The sequence below is a fragment of the Prunus mume genome, linkage group LG4 (assembly GCF_029339155.1).
Source record: "Prunus mume cultivar Tortuosa linkage group LG4, ASM2933915v1, whole genome shotgun sequence".
Lineage (NCBI taxonomy): Eukaryota > Viridiplantae > Streptophyta > Magnoliopsida > Rosales > Rosaceae > Prunus > Prunus mume.
In genome coordinates this window covers 10,949,212-10,965,410 of record NC_142701.1, presented here as the reverse complement: position 1 = coordinate 10,965,410, position 16,199 = coordinate 10,949,212, and the positions used below count along the sequence as shown (strand labels likewise).

The 16,199-nt window shown below is 36.0% G+C and overlaps 1 pseudogene; it reads left to right on the top strand.

The window, feature by feature from the left end:
* Nucleotides 1-1,036: 1,036 nt before the first annotated feature.
* LOC148917894 (nudix hydrolase 20, chloroplastic-like) lies at nucleotides 1,037-4,183 on the top strand (annotated as a pseudogene).
* The last annotated feature ends 12,016 nt before the right edge of the window (nucleotides 4,184-16,199 follow it).

The window sequence follows — 16,199 nt, the reverse complement described above, 5'->3', positions numbered from 1 at the left end:
AACGAGTGCAAAAACAAGGATATGACCCAAAGTGAAGAGGATTAGACGAGCATCTTTACACATAAGAGTTCAAGCATCAATCTAACAAAGTAGTCTACCTTCCTTATGTATAACGATCAAAATAACTCTTATCTCTGATAGAGCACCCCCAATCCACCTCCTAGATTCCTCATTCCCTTGCCACAAATCAGAAGTTGAGTAAGTTGAGTGAGTATAATTGGACTGCACATTGGGCCTAGCTTAAAAGATCCGTCCTTATTTGTTGGGTAGTGACTATACGGAAGAATTTTACTAAGGTTAGTGATTTATATATGTGAGCCTCATATGTATTACTATTAACGGTCATATATTATACATGCTCGCATGATTTTAATCTGATGAAATTAATAGGAGATGACCTTTGTGATTTTATCTGATAATTGGATTATGTTCCGAATTCGTTAACCCCGTTAAGTTAACGAACAAATTTGAATTTGGCTAAATCTGATCCGATTTGATATAATATAGTATTTACTAGCAATTCTCCAGTGCGATGTTGTGGATTTTAAAACAGAGTGAAATTTATACAAAGTCGTGAAAAATATGTAGGAAAGATTGTGGCGTAAATTTGGGCTAACTTGGGTTTGTTATGGGCCCACATTGAATAGGGCTAGAGATTTTAGGCTTGGTTTCAATACAAAGGACAATCATGGATGTGATTGTGATGGATCCTAGTATGCTTTTATAATAGCTTCACTCCACATCATGCCAACCTGATCCAAATAGATTTCTTAGAAACCTTATACTCATCTTTTTTATCTCTGTGATATGTAAGCCACAATGGTTAATATCTTACCCTCTTCCCTGTCATCACACGAACTAAACTAAAATCCAAGGTTGATTTGGCATTAAGCGCTGCCCTCTGTTCAAATTGGTTGGTCACTGGATCAAAATGTTAAAGCGTAGCATGCCTTCAGATAGGACTTGCAAATGAATCTGTTCTAAGATGAGCACAATAATGCCTTCAAATAGGACCTTTGCAAATGAATTTACTAACATGTGGACCAACCTTCTGGTATTTGCAAGCATAGAATACCACCGAGCTAGAGGATTGACTCTCATTACAAATGCAATTTCTATGTAAACAATCCATGGGTTTTTTTTTCATGAGAGAGCAATCCATGTTTATTTGTGAAGAAAAGAAAGCAAATGTCAGTCCATGCAGTCTTAACTCTTAACCAATACACAAAATCACTCCCTGAAATACCAAAACAGACAAGGTTGCTACATAAAGAACACATATATGGTTTTCCTCCTGCTTGAAGTCGCAAGATTTACGCATTCGACTACTTCAAAGTAATCAAGAGACGAGAAGATTAAGTATCAGTAGTAATGTGATGCAGAGTTCCAACGATATAAAATGTTAACCCCATACATACTTCTGTCTGCGAGAGTTCCACAGATAAAAGAGATAACTTGTAACTGCTACCAATTGCAAATAAGGAAACAAACTCTCAAAAATTACACAGAGATTGTTTTCGAAAAAAAAAATAATTTGTTGAAGTTTCAAGGTCTCACCCTCTTATTGGAAATGGAGATGCAATTCACCCATGAAGTAATAGACTCATAGTGACGCAATCTTAGTTCAAAATTCAGATTTAAGTACATGCAGAAAACCAGGATGGTAAAATAACCATTTTGTATGGTCGCTATAACGAAGACATAAACTAAGAAAAAGATCACAACATCATTACCACAATAAAATACCAAACAATCAAAATTTATGCTGGACAGACTCAACATGGAATACTTCCTCTTACGGCCACCCTTGGCCTTCACCGGAATTTCTCATCAGCCTCTTCCAAAATACCCCTGCAATTCAAAGCAATAATGTCCCATATATATGAACTAATAATAAATAGCCGCCTGCCTTTGCTCGGATATTTTATTTTATCTTTTTAAATAAATAGTATAGCCGACAGGGTATACTCGTTTTTATAATTTTTTTAAAGAAATAGTATAGCCGGACGTCCATACTCGGGTTTTCTAATTTTTTCCGAATAAATGGCTATACTCTGTTGTTGCTAATTTTATTTTAAAATTCGTATAGCCGTGCGGCTTTAATCGGCCATTTTATTTTCATAAATAGTATTGCCGGTCGGCTATACTATTTTTTTATTTTTGTTTTAAGAAATCGTATAGCCGCGCGGCTATCCTATTTTTTATTTTTTAATAGTCTAGCCGATCGGCTATACTCAGTTTTCCCAATTTGTATAGTATAGCCGAAGGTATTCTTTTCAAAGAAATAGTATAGCCGCTCCCGGTATTCTTTTCAGAGAAATAGTATAGCCGCTTGGCTATACTCGGCCTTCCCAAATTCTTTTAAAGAAATAGTATAGCCGATCGGCGATACTCTGTTTCTCCAATTTTTTAAAAGAAATACTCTGTCTATTACTTCCACGGTAACTTCTTGCCTCTCCTACAGAGAAGCCAATACCAAGGTTAAATCATTGTATTCTAAAGATCCTCAAAAACAGATAATTTTAAAAGTCTCACCTTTTTCTTAATCTTCCCGCCTGGAAGACGCTTGACTTCTTGCTTAGGTGCTGAAGTGCCACCAACAACCCCGAGAGAGAGAGAGAGAGAGAGTGGGGGTAATGAAATACAAACATACACTGCTACATACATCTATACCCATATTTACAGTATTACCTGAAGAAGAAGCAGCTCCATCTCCGGAAGATATACCAGAGATGCAATGGTTGGCTACTTTATCAGCTTCCTTCGCATTAGCCTCTGCCCAAAATATAAACAAGAATTAAATTATTAACAAAAAATATGACAAAGTTATTAAATATAGCAAGTGAAGAAAACAAAAAAGAGCAATCATAAGCTTGAGCCAACTTTATATCCCTCTTTAACTCTCAATTAAATCCCAATTTCTTTGCTTTTCCTCACCCTCAATTGCTTCTGTTTGGTTAATTTTCAGTGAGAAAATGTGATGAGACCTGTGAAATGGCCCGCCTAGGCGCCCGCCTAGGCTGATTTTTACTTTTATTTTTCGAACCCGCTCTCATGGGCTGCATGCATTCATCAACTCTCACAGACTCGTCGACTCTCTAGCCTTCCGTTTTACAGCCAAAGCTTTTCTCGCTTTCCCCAAGGCACTTACGACGTGGTTCCCGTTTGTTCCAACCGAAAGCTTTTCACGGTTGTCACTTGTCGCATGCATCAGCCTCGGCGTTCGATAATGTCTTCACTTGGGACGACTTCATTACAATATCCAAACCGGTCAAGATCTCAGAGGCTACTCGGAAAATATCAAAATATGCAATCGTGCTTTCCTTGGTAAGTTATACAATACATTTTCTCAGCTGCCAAACAGAAACATGACCAATTGTTCGTTTATCTCTCCACAGTTCACTCCACATTTTATTGAAACTGCTTGCAGGAATCGCACTCTGAGTTCCTTCCCTTTGAAATTGAGGACCATTCACAAAGGGTAAGCTCAAATTCCTTGAATTCAAATACCCGTTTCATGCTCAGATATAGCACTGAATAATTTTCCCAAATCTCTAGTTTTGCTGAGAATTTACGTAGTTTTCAAGTACGTGTTTAATTTCCCACCAGAAAATTCAAACTCTAATGGCGGTTTCATTCATCGCTGAGCACAGGACGAGAGCTGTGGGAGATGTAATCAAAAGCTTAGGGGAAGAACATAGTCCAGGTATAAGGAATGAACTACGGTTTGTTTCTGCGATGTGCGCCACCTTTTTTTTTTTTTTTTTTCACCTTGGTCAAGGTGATTAAACAGTGAATTATAATCAATTTTTGATGCATCTCTAGCAAGTCATTTTGGCTATATTAATCTGTATGATGAATGGCAACTGGCTCATTGGATTAATTAGTGCTACATATGTATCTAGCAGTGCCTCGACAAGAAGGTTCTGTGAAAGGGCTAGATAATGAGGTTTTGGAGGTGACACTGTGTGCGCTAGCTATAGTGTTGGCTAGAGAGGAATATAGTGTTGTAGGGTTAGAAACTTCATTGGTAGCATTGAGTCTGGTCTCTTTTTCAATGGTCATGTAGGAAGGAAGCCAGTTAACTTTTTTATTGTTGTTCATTTGATTTTCTTGCAACTTTTCATTTTAAACATTTTTTATGTGTACTTCTTGTTGGAATAGGCTTATGGAGTGCACATGAATGGCTATGTTGAGAAGGATGGGAAGAAGTTTCTATGGATAGTGAAGAGAAGTCAATAGAAACCCACTTATATAATATATATCCAGGGATGCTTGATCATCTAGTTGCTGGTGGATTGGTTTGTAACGAGTTTTCATCTCACTTTAAGGCATTTTAGTTTCTATTCTATCAGTATTTAGGCTGTCAGTGCTCAGTGGAAGCTTGCTTGAATAGTTTGCTTGTGGTTTGGCAAGTAGTGCACAAATTTGTTATTCAGAGTTCAGATAGAGGTTGTGGTTCAACTATTGTATTAATAAATACCATTCAACTAAACAGAAGAATGCTCATCTCCAAAAGAATACAGAAATGCTATGCATATTTAGTGTTCAGTTTCACAGCATCACCCAATTTCCATATCTAGTGTCGAGATTCATGACACCCAAACTTCTAAGTAGGTTAGCGTATGTAGTGGATATGTCCAATCACTTACTTCAAGGGCATGACTCAATTCTCGTCTTCAGCTTCTTGTGAGAGCAACCAGGAGAGGTACTCACACTCCTGGCCCAATTGGTCTATTGGAGTCACCTTTTTCGTACGAGCATTTCTATAGTGGTGTACTTCCTCTTGCGGCCACCCCTTGGCCTTGACCGGAATTTCTCATCAGCCTCTTCAGAATTCCCCATGCAATTCAAAGCAATAGTGTCCCACATATGAACTTATAATGTGCATTGCCTTGAAAGATGCTTATGATGAGGGTATTGAATGATCTAAGAATAATGCTCACGTATGCATAACATGACGCCCAGTCTTCTCATGCTTATCTCTCGCATCATAGTATAGCCACTCGGCTATACTCTTTTTTTAAATTTTTTAAATTTTTTAAATTTTTAAAAAGTTTTAAAAGTTTTAAAAGTTTTAAAATTTTAAAAAAATTTACAAATTAGTATAGCCTAGCGGCTTTACTCGGCTTTATTATTTTTTAAATAAATAGTGCAGCCGCCGGCTATATTATTTTTAATTTTTTTTAAAAGAAATAGTATAGCCGTTCGGCTATACTCGGTTGCCCAATTTGTTTATAGCGACTGCCATACCCCATTTTTTATCGGCAGAATACAAAAAGAAGATCTACTTCAGAAATGAAAGCTACCATGAGAATTCTCATGCTTCCGCAGCTTTGAACACCTTTCCTCAATCCTGGCATACAGGCTGTTTCTTACCTCCAACATTAGCCGAAGGATCATCCTCATTGTGGAGTTCTTTCACATGCCTCCTCATGTTATCTTGGGAAAAACAAACCCACGATTACAGTTTTCAATCGGACACATAAAGAGTTTCTCTTGGTGCTGAAGAAGACGATTTAAGAGTTTCCCTTGGTGCTGAAAAATAAATAGTATAGCCGCCGGCTATACTCGGTTTTGGGAAATTTTTTATACAAATTTATAAATAAACCCAATCCTAGACATGTATTTATAAAAAAACCCAAGCACTATTTAAACATAGAAACACACCCAAAATCAACTCCAAAGTCAACTTTTTGGGTGTGTTTATAAATGGGTTTTGAGTGTGTGTAATGATTGGTTTTGGGTGTGTTTATAAAGTGTTTTGGGTGTTGGGTTTTTTTATAATTCCAACCTCCATTTTGGGTGTTGTAGTGAAACTCCCAATTTTTTAACAGAAATAGTATGGCCGATCGGCTATACTCGATTTTAAAAAAGAAACGTTATGAAAATAAAACTAGCCGTTTGGCCGCAACGAATAAAGACTTTAAAACTCGGTTTTCTTTAAAGTCGGGAAAAAAAAGAATTTTTTTTAATTATTAAATATTTATAAAAATAAAAAATAATAAAAATAAAAACCGCCTAGACCGCCTAGGCGATTTTTCGATGCAGCAGCAGCATTCCTCGCTCTCACAGACTCATCGACTCTCGCCTTCCGCTTTATTGCCAAAGCTTTTTGCGCTTTCCCCAAGGCACTTACGATGTCGTTCCCAGTTCGTTCCAACCAGCAAGCTTTTCACAAAGTTGTCACTTGTCGATCGCATCAGTCTCAGCCTCCGATGATGTCTTCACTTGGGACCACGTCGTTAGGATATCCGAACCGGTTCAGATCTCAGGGGCTACTCGGAAAAGATCAAAATCTGCAATCGCGCTTTCCTTGGTAAGTTATACAATACATTTTCTCAGCTGCCAAACAAAAACAGACCAATTGTTCGTTTATCTCTCCACAGTCCACTCCACATTTTATTGAAACTGCTTGCAGGAATCGCACTCTGAGTTCCTTCCCTTTGAAATTGAGGACCATTCACAAAGGGTAAGCTCAAATTCCTTGAATTCAAATACCCGTTTCATGCTCAGATATAGCACTGAATAATTTTCCCAAATCTCTAGTTTTGCTGAGAATTTACGTAGTTTTCAAGTACGTGTTTACTTTCCCACCAGAAAATTCAAACTCTAATGGCGGTTTCATTCATCGCTGAGCACAGGACGAGAGCTGTGGGAGATGAAATCAAAAGCTTAGGGGAAAAACATAGTCCAGGTATAAGGAATGAACTAACTACGGTTTGTTTCTGCGATGTGCGCCACCTTTTTTTTTTCCCTTGGTCTAGGTGATTAAACAGTGAATCATAATCAATTTTTGATGCATCTCTAGCAAGTCATTTTGGATATATTAATCTTTATGATGAATGGCAACTGGCTCATTGGATTAATTGGTGCTATATATGTATCTAGCAGTGCCTCGACATGGAGGTTCTGTGAAAGGGCTTGATAATGAGGTTTTGGAGGTGACGCTGTGTGCGCTATAGTGTTGGCTAGAGAGGAATATAAGATTTTTTGTAGGGTTAGAAACTTCAGTGGTAGCATTGAGTCTGGTCGCTTTTTCAACGGTCATGTAGGAAGGAAGCCAGCTAACTCTTTTATTGTTGTTCATTTGATTTTCTTGCAACTTTTCATTTTAAACATTTTTTATGTGTACTTCTTGTTGGAATAGGCTTATGGAGTGCACATGAATGGCTATGTTGAGAAGGATGGGAAGAAGTTTCTATGGATAGCGAAGAGAAGTCAACAGAAACCCACTTATATAATATATATCCAGGGATGCTTGATCATCTAAGTTGCTGGTGGATTGGTTTATAACGAGCTTTCATCTCACTTTAAGGCATTTTAGTTTCTATTCTATCAGTATTTAGGCTGTTAGTTTTCAGTGTGAGCTTGCTTGAATAGTTTGCTTTTGGTATCTAGAGCTTCCAGACCTTGATGAAATAACATGGGCATTCCCCGACCCCGAAATAGATGGATTTACATCACATGTTCCTAAATTAGACGGCTCTGGTGCACTTTAATGTCAATGTAATTGGTGAAACTACTTGACCCAAGAACTGGCTGGATTTTATGGTTGTAATCTGAGGCAACTAGAAGAGCAAGGGGTCCTTCCTTTCCCGATATTTAGTGGTCTACTTTAAGCATAACAAATGAAATTGGCTGGGATGTTTTGTTTTACTATGATTTGAAACTTCCTGAGAGTCTCACGCCTAAGAATCAAGGTAGGACCCTTGGAGCTTAGCTTTTACCTAAAATAGTTGTGAACTTTGCCTTCAGCTTCGTCATTTTTCGCCTTTCATTTCATCCTAAACCATCTGCAATTTTCCCCTTATTGAACAGATGGAGAGGTGGAGAGCTTCAAGTTTATCCCTGTAACGCATGTTGCGAACATCATACGAAGGACACGCTTCTCCAAGCCAAATTGCTGTCCTGCAATCTTTAATTTCCTGAAACTACATTCTTCTGCCAATTTATAGGAAGGAATCTTGAGCATATGCAACTCTAGAGAAATACTTCTATGTCAAGTAGAGTGAAAAGGGAGGACCCTTTCCAAGACCTTGAAGAGCTTCATTAGCCCACTCCACCACTGCAACACAACATTGAATCACCAACAACAACAAAACAAAAAGGCAAACCACAATAATTAACAGTAGTCTCCCTATAAATTGTGGCTTTAGCTTCCACTTCCACCACCAACAAACTTCGAGAATCAAAGAGTTGAATTTATAAAAAAATAAAAAAATAAAAAAATAAATAAATAAATAAAAAATAAAAAAAAGTGAGGAGCAATGGATGCTAATCTGTTCAGGGCTGTGGTATTGATGAGCATGCTTGTGCTTGCAATAGCTCAAGCTGATATTAATCCCTCTTATACCAATGCGGTTCCAAATGGCAACACTCTTGGTCAAGTTGATGATGTCTCTGATCCTTCCAATACAAATCATGTGGTTCCAAATGGTCATCTTATTCCTTGTGGTTTACAATGTGCTAGAAAATGCATGTTGAGCCCAATATGCCTTTGCATTTGCATGATTAAATGCAAGTTAACTCTTTCGGATGTTGTGTATAATTATACACAAAATGGTGCCAACTCCGTTGCCATCACAAGGATTATTGAGGTAATGTTAAGATATAATGAACACTCACAAAAATTTCACTCCCTTGGGCTTTCTGTTGTTCGAAAAAGATATCCGTTTCTCCAATGATCAATTTACAAATTTTTTTAATACTAATACCTAACTTAATCCAGTTATGTCTATAAATATTACATAAAATGGTTCTTCTGCTTGAGCTTTAACAAAAATATTATGCAAATAGGAAGTACTTCTTAACTTTAGCGACAATCCGTTTTGAATCATCTTAATAGATTAAATACTGCCAAGAACCTGCAAATGACAACAGAGCCTCGTTTAAAATTGTATCAACTACTAGAAGCAATAAAACCATGCACTACCAAATCTCTTCATGACTTTCACAAAAGAGTAAGATTTCAAACCACATAAGCATGTAACCAGATTCCAACTCACCCCGCAGATCAAAAGCTAAGACTGACTTTCAGAGAACCAACACAGAACAGAACCTAGTAAACTATTGCATACTCTGACATGACATCAGCCAAAATAAAATCAATGGAGGAACATAAATTCAAGCTTAAGTCTGGACTAAAAGTAAAATTCACCGAGTGAGTAGAACCCCAAAAAAGCTATCAACAAGATATGAAGCACACAAGGGTGCCAAATACAACCAAACTTGATGGAAGAGAAATCACTATGCACTTGCAAAACACGAGACCACAAACTCAGACGAAGATTGATATCAAAGTCATAAATCAATGGTTCAACAATATATAAATCAATTGTAGTTGTAAAGTTAGAGAGAGATGTGTGGGTTCACTAATGGAGAGTTGGAGAGCTGTGCTTTTCACATTTATAGAGTATAGCCGCTCGGCTAACTTTTTAAAATCTCTATCTATAGAGTATAGCCGAGCGGCTATGATGTTATAATTTCTATTTATAGATTATAGCCAGAAGGCTATAATGTTACAATTTGTATTTAAGCCGTCCGGCTATACTCTTAAAATATTAAAAAAAGAAAGAAAACCTGTTCAACATTACATGTACGAAATTTCGGGAGAGGTCTAATCCTATAAAAGGTCGCTGGGAAAGATTTGTACTCGTTAGAGGTCTTAAAAAAAAAAATTTAAACCTTTAAGTCAATAATTTTTTTTTTAAGTTTTGTTTTTAGTAATTAAATATTATCTTAGCCTTATTTAATTATTATTTCTTTAGTGAATAATTAGTATTAAATATTTTAATTAACTATATAAATTATATTACTTGATAAATAGTGATTAATTTTTTTTTAATTTTTTTAATAAAATAATTAAATACTAATTATTCACTATGTAAATAATAATTAAAACATAACAACTAACAGTCCCCTTCTATTGAGGGATCCCTCAAATAATTTTATTTGAGGGACGCCTATTAGGATACCCTATAATTTTTTTCATAATGATCCAAACCATCTATTTTTTAGGTCTTCATTCATAGATCATCCTTACAAAAAATTAGATAAATCGGAAACCGTTTCGACATCCAATTGTGTCTTACAAAATCAATGAACACGGTGCTTCAAGAAAGTACTAAAATTTCAATAACTTAATTGAGTGGTCAAATGATATCGGATTCAAGTGATTTTTTGTAGAGATAATCTTTGAATGAGTATCTACAAAATAGACGGTTTGGATTAGTGAAATACAATCCAGAGTGGGGCTTATAAGGGGTGTCCCTCAAATAATGGAAGCTCTCTGTAACAACTAATTAAGGTAATTAAAGAGAGAAACCCAGATTATGTTATCTAAAGGGATTCTATTTATAGAGTACAGAAGGCGGCTACACTACCACTGGTTAATATTTTGGAACAAGTTCAGAAGCTAGGGTTTTTGGTTCGAGACATAGATTCACCCAAATAATTTCGTATAAAATAATTAATTACTATTTATTAAGTAATTTATGAAATTAGTAAATTATTTAAATATTCACACACAAAAAATAATTACAAATTAATGTAATTAAAAAAGACTAAGATATTACTTAATTACATATATTAAATTAAAGAAGTTCAAAGTAAACAAACTAATTTTATACTTTTATAGCGTGGCTATACTTTTAAAATTTCTATACTTTAAATATTGTTCCAATTACTATTTATATTGCTCGGTGGACCTTATTTCTTTCTTGCATATGTATACTAACATGAGCCATACATGTAACTTCTTTCTAAACTACAATATCTGCATGTTCAGATGCAAGCAGAGCAATAGTCTGTGGCCTGTACTCCTTCATCTTAATCTGTTACAAACACAACTTCTTCACTCCTACCGCCATCACCAACATCATCAATAATAATAATAGAGGGAAAGAACATACTATCGAAGGAGCAATACCTAAAATAAGTCTGCTATTCAATTTATTGCTAAACTGGTATGACATCATTCTAAAATAAGTCTGCTATTCAACTTGCAGTAATTGAAAGTTCTATTGAAAAGGATTTGTTTTCAAAGTCATTCTTAATCAAAATAATCCAAAACTATATATTCACAAGGTTTGAACAAGCAGAACAAAGTTGTTCTACATAAACTTGTGGTGGGCAAAACTGAGAGCAAAAAGAAGAGAGAGCACTCATTCCACAACTTTGAGCCAATGCAAAATGACCATTGTATTAATAAATACCATTCAACTAAACAGAAGAATGCTTATCTCCAAAAGAATACAGAAATGCTATGCATATTTTAGTGTTCAGATTCACAGCATCACCCAATTTCCATATCTAGTGTTGAGATTCATGACACCCAAACTTCTAAGTAGGTTAGCGTACTTAGTGGATATGTCCAATCACTTACTTCAAGGGCATGGCTCAATTCTCGTCTTCAACTTCTTGTGAGGGCAACCAGGAGAGGTACTCAGACTCCTGGCCCAATTGGTACGAGCATTTCTATAGTGGGGTACTTCCTCTTACGGCCACCCCTTGGCCTTGACCGTAATTTCTCATCAGCCTCTTCAGAATTCCCCATGCAATTCAAAGCAATAATGTCCCACATACGAACTTATTGTTGGAAATAAGAGTGCTAAATTGCTATAAAATAAATATTGCACATAAAACAGATTTTTACAAAAGGAGAATTGAATTAGAAGAACCTTAATTGAGTCGAGGCAAGTGTTGGACACTCTGACCTTAAGACGAATTACGCCCCACACTGGTGCTTATGGTTCACTAGCGTTCGCCTCCCAGGATACAACGACTCCTCCTCCTTGTGAAAGAAGCACTGCAATTCACAAGGAACTTTGAACCAAATTATGCAGGAACCTCTCTTTATGAAAACTCTAATGTTTTCTATATGTGAAAGTCTGTATGTAGAGAATTAAACTGAATTTTTAAAACTGCGGGAAGATTGATCTATTTATAGATGATGAAATACCCTTTCCAAAAAGGTATCCTTATCTGAAAAGGCAAACAATGCATCCCTTGGTTTGAATAGTTGTCACCCCAAACAATGCATCCCTTGGTTAGAAGAGTTGTCACCCCCCATGTGAAGATGTCTTTAACCCAAGGGTCATGTCTTTAACCCAATGGATTTTATTAATTTCTATTCAAATAGGAAAATCAATATTAGTTAATATTAAATTTTCCAACAATCCCCCACATGAATGGAAATTGACTCAACAACATGCAAACAAAAAATGAAGACACTAGAGAGAGTTCCTATTAGAAGAATACTGCATCTGGATAGGTAGCTTTTGGCCTTGAACCTTCCATAGTGAAATACTATCGGATTTACTTGGCTAATCAGTGAACGTGATGTCTTGAACTGTTCAGCCGTTTGTGTAAACCCATACAATAGCACTCACACAACACCCTTCTAAACATATCTGGTTTGATCGGTTGTGCTCGTTTTGGCCCTGAGCGATTCCTGGTATTCATGAGAGCTTTAGAGAATTCAAGCCTTAAAAAATTCTCATAGAAACGGCCTCATTTCACACTCACATAGGTGACTTCCTATTAAGAGTATCCTGCACTACCCCACTTGGATTTCCAAGCTATAGGAATCATTAAAATCAAAGATTACCCTAAAACACGCTACAGGCAGCACTGTTTCACTGTTTCATCATAGGACATGGGTAAAAGATGTAATCTCGGCAGTGCTACTTAGTCATCCATAATTTGGTTGTCCCTTTTGAACCTAGATCTTGGGATCTCCAGTCAGCTAGGTTGGGTATCCACTATGGAGACTTTAAATATTTAGGCTTATACTCCCATTCCCCTCGATGATCAACTAACTCTTTAGTCTGACCTTTAAATATTGGATCCACTAGGTTGACTATTTCTGTAATATATTGCCATAATAATTTCATATATGGAAATAAATTACATTCAAGAGTAGTTTTAATTTATTTTGTTAAGACTTAATAATTGTGTCAACTGAGTAACCTTCTAATACTCGGTTAGACACCCCACACTTGTGGTACTTATAGGAAGGTCTCTAACCTTCTCAGACCTTGTATAAGAGAAATTTAAACTCTTATGAACATCAAAGCCTCTCTCCACCAAAGCGTGGTGCTTATGTACTAATCTAGAAAACTTCTATTTTCATTGTCAGGAAATAGAATTCCAAATTTCATGCCTGTCACCCCCACAATTTTCACATAATTGTGGAAGGTATTAAGCAATCTGTTAATCATTTTTTCATATGCCTAAGAAGGAGAAAACTTTTACTTTATTCTAAAGAATGAGATAATATTCTATAGTATTAGTTTATAACTTCCTTTAAATCAATTCAATGTTGCATTAGTAATAGAACCATGTTTATAACATAATTAACATGTTCTAGTTACCATACCCTCATTAATTGATTAAAGCAAATCATTATAAAACTAATTTTTCTTTATAAAGTGCACATCAATTTATACATAGGGTAAGGCTTTGGTACCCTTTGTACACATGCATCTCATTCTATAGGTAGTATATCTCCAACAGCCCCAGCACATTGCATGAACCTAATATTCTATACAAAATCATAGAATATATGTTTTGTCAAAAAATGGGTTGCCTTCACAAAAATTTGTTTTGTCTAACACCAGCAAAACTTCCAGATTTTGATGTCCACTTTCCTTTAATTTAGAAAACTTAATATCTAAGTATCAAATTTTCTAACAAACATCGACTCAACCCAAAATCTGGTTTTGTGTAACCAATGGACATCTTCATAGCCTTAAGACCCGTTTATGACAAAAAATATCAAATGGTTTCTTAACAGTACCTTGAAGGCATCCAAATCTGCATAATGATAGTGGAACTCGAAACCACTTAGTTTGGTCTGCAATTCGTCATGGCGAATATCATAGCAACTTTTAGTCTGTTCCAATGCATGGAACTGTCACAAGTATATACACTAGTCATGACAACTCTTAATTGATTATGACATATCCAAGAGTCACAATATGAAACAACTTAAAATTAGAGTGCAGTAAACAGTGACAGCGTATTCATTCAAAAGATGGAGTTGAAATTAAACTAGGCATTCGATATAAGCAACTAATTTAATCTCAAGTCAATGATGCACTAAAACTGTTATATGCATTAGATTCAAAATCAGTGATGCCAATATACATAAATTCCCTACACAGTGCAGACTACATATGTAAACTGTTTTGCACCTTTTTCTTAACAATACAGAAGGCAATCAGTGTTTGTGGCAGACTTTATTGAATGGTCCCGATTATTTAGATTTGTTTAACTTTGAATTGTATAAAACAAAAGAAACTAACAGGAAACCAATTCAATAGAATAAACAACTCATTAAAAGATGTTTTTATGTTTGTACCAAAATCAAACCTTTGCAACGTTAACATTTAAATGCACAAACACAAATTAATGTATATGGCAATTAAACACAGATTAATATATATATAGCAATTAACACATATAATTCGTCTTAAGATTGTTGGAAATAAGAGTGCTAAATTGCTATAAAATAAATATTGCACATAAAACAAATTTTTACAAAAGGAGAATTGAATTAGAAGAACCTTAATTGAGTCGAGGCAAGTGTTGGACACTCTGACCTTAAGACGAATTACGCCCCACACTGGTGCTTATGGTTCACTAGCGTTCGCCTCCCAAGATACATCGACTCTCCTCCTTGTGAAAGAAGCACTGCAATTCACAAGGAACTTTGAACCAAATTATGCAGGAACCTCTCTTTATGAAAACTCGAATGTTTTCTATATGTGAAAGTCTGTACGTAGAGAATTAAACTGAATTTTTAAAACTGCAGGAAGATTGATCTATTTATAGATGATGAAATACCCTTTCCAAAAAGGTATCCTTATCTGAAAAGGCAAACAATGCATCCCTTGGTTTGAATAGTTGTCACCCCAAACAATGCATCCCTTGGTTAGAAGAGTTGTCACCCCCCATGTGAAGATGTCTTTAACCCAAGGGTCATGTCTTTAACCCAATGAATTTTATTAATTTCTATTCAAATAGGAAAATCAATATTAATTAATATTAAATTTTCCAACACTTATAATGTGGCATTGCCTGGAAAGATGCTTATGATGAGGGTATTGAATGATCTAAGAATAATACTCACATATGCATAGACATGACGCCCAGTCTTCTCATGCTTATCTCTCACATGCTTGTTTGCAATTCAAAGAAATTTTATAAAAGAAATCCTATAGCCGGGCGGCTATACTCGGTTTTTTTGGAAAATAGTTTAGCCGACCGGCTTTACTCGGATCTTACATGGTATAGCCGCCAGTTTTGATAATTTTTTTTAAAAAAGAAATAGTATAGCCGGTCGTTCGTACTCGTCTTCCTAATTTTTTTCAAAGACATAGTATAGCCGCGCAGCTATACTCTGTTGTTTCTAAAAAAAAATTAAAATTAGTATAATCTTAACTCGGCTCTTTTATTTATTTATTTTTTCCATAAATAGTATAGCCGACCGGCGATACTATTTTTAACGAAATAGTACAGCCAGGCGGCGCTATTCGGTTTTCTCAATTTGTTTAAAAAATAGTATAGCCGACCGGCTATACGGTTCTTTTCAATTTTTTTTTAAAGAAAACGCTGTTTTTCCAATTTTAAATAAATAGTATAGCCGCGCGGCTATACTCTACCTCTTCAATAGTAACTTCTTGCCTCTCCAAAACCCACAAGCCCGAGAGAGAGAGAGAGTGGCGGTAACACAAACATACACTGCTGCATACATCTATACACATAATTATAGTATTACCTGATGAAGAAGCAGAGGAGAAAATGTGATGCGACCTGTGAAATGGGCCTATACTTTCCAGCCAGCAGGTACAGTGAATTCCAAAATGCTCATAAGATCTTTGGTGTGAGCAACATCCAAAACATCATGGCCATGGGTGGCTGCACCTGATCAAAGACAGGCAGATGCTGAAAGCATTCTCACGGAAGGGAATGCAAGGAAAAATGATCCTGTGCGTGGTTGTCTTGGCATTATCAGAAGTCTCAATGCCCAAATTCAGGGACTTGACAGAGAACTCCATATTATGAAACAGCACCTAGAACTTTGCAAGGAGAAGGAAGAACTTGTTGGGACAAAAAAAAACCAATCAAAAGAAGAAGACTTGCAGCATGACCAATAAGTAACATCGCAGCACAAAAGCAGTATTTCTGGCGCC